Below are 1,571 nucleotides of genomic sequence, written 5' to 3'. Positions count from 1 at the left end.
ACTGCTACATCTAATACTACTGCTACTGCTACTGCTTCTACTACTACTACTACTACTACTACTACTACTACTACTACTACTACCACTGCATCACCACCACTGCCACTGCCACACCACTACTGCTGCCACTGCCACTGCCACCACCACCACTGCACACCACACCACTACCACCACCACCACCACCACCACCACCACCACCACCACCACTGCCACCACCACCACCACTGCACTGCTGCCACCACTGCACCACCACCACCACCACCACCACCACCACCACCACCACCACCACCACCACCACCACCACTGCCACCACCACCACCACCACCACCACCACCACCACTGCTGCCACCACCACCACCACCACCACCACCACCACCACCACCACCACCACCACCACTACCACCATCACCACTGCTACCACCACTGCTACCACTACTACTACTACTACTACTACTACTACTACTACTACTACTACTACCACTACCACTGCTACTGCTACTGCCACATCTACTACTACTACTACTACATCTACTACATCTACTACTACTACTGCTACATCTACTACTACTGGTACATCTACTGCTACTACTACTACTACTACTACTACTACTACTAGTACCACCACTACCACCACTACCACCACCACTACTACTACTAGTACCACCACTACCACAACTACCACCACTACTACTACTACCACTACCACCACTACCACTACTACTACCACCACTACAACTACTCACATCTTGATATCAGTTCCCTCACTACCTTTAGTCGCATTGAAATTACTTATATGTCACCTGGAAAACCTTACATCAACCATTTTATTGCTTCCTCCATGCGCGTTGTTTTTTTTTCCCCCTTCACATAAGATAAAGCGGAGATGGAGGTACTGAAGTGGAGTGAGTGCAGAATGTTTCGGAATGGTTCGGGTAAAAATTAACATGACATCCTTGGTCTTTAGTGGTCTTCCTTGACGCCTTATTTTTCCCTTCTTCTTTCTTCTTCGTCTTTTTCTTCGTCTTCTTTCTTTTTCTTCTTCTTCTTTCATCTTTGCTGTTGTTGTTGTTGTTGTTGTTGTTGTTCATATTCTTCTTTTTCTTCTTTTTCTTCTTTTATTTTTTTCTTTCCTTTTTTTTCTTCCTTTTTTTCTTTTTTCTTTTTCTTTTTTTTCTTCCTTTGCCTTTTCTACAGCTACCTCTTCTCTTTCTTTAATTTTGTCTTGTTTATCATTTTATCTCTATCTATAGCACTCCAGTTATCACCAATATCACTAAGGGTCAGTTTACGGTCCTCATAAGCTTCTCATCCATCCATTTCTGCGTCCAGTGAATGACCTCCTCCAGTGTTGCCAATTCCAACGACAGTAAGTACCTCCTGAAATAGCTCTGGCCACACTGCTTTCTAAAAACTCTAGTTGAAATGACACGGGAATTTTAGTAGGAGTTTTTATGGTTCTAGAGACAGATTAATACCATTTCTATATTATTAACTAGTTGGAATGACACGGATTTTTTTAAGGGAGTTTTTATGGTCTTAGAGACAGATTAACGCTATATTATTAACTAGTT

The sequence above is a fragment of the Portunus trituberculatus genome, chromosome 13 (genome assembly GCF_017591435.1).
Source record: "Portunus trituberculatus isolate SZX2019 chromosome 13, ASM1759143v1, whole genome shotgun sequence".
Lineage (NCBI taxonomy): Eukaryota > Metazoa > Arthropoda > Malacostraca > Decapoda > Portunidae > Portunus > Portunus trituberculatus.
The sequence above is the reverse complement of the archived record's forward strand: the minus strand, read 5'-3'. Positions refer to the sequence as shown.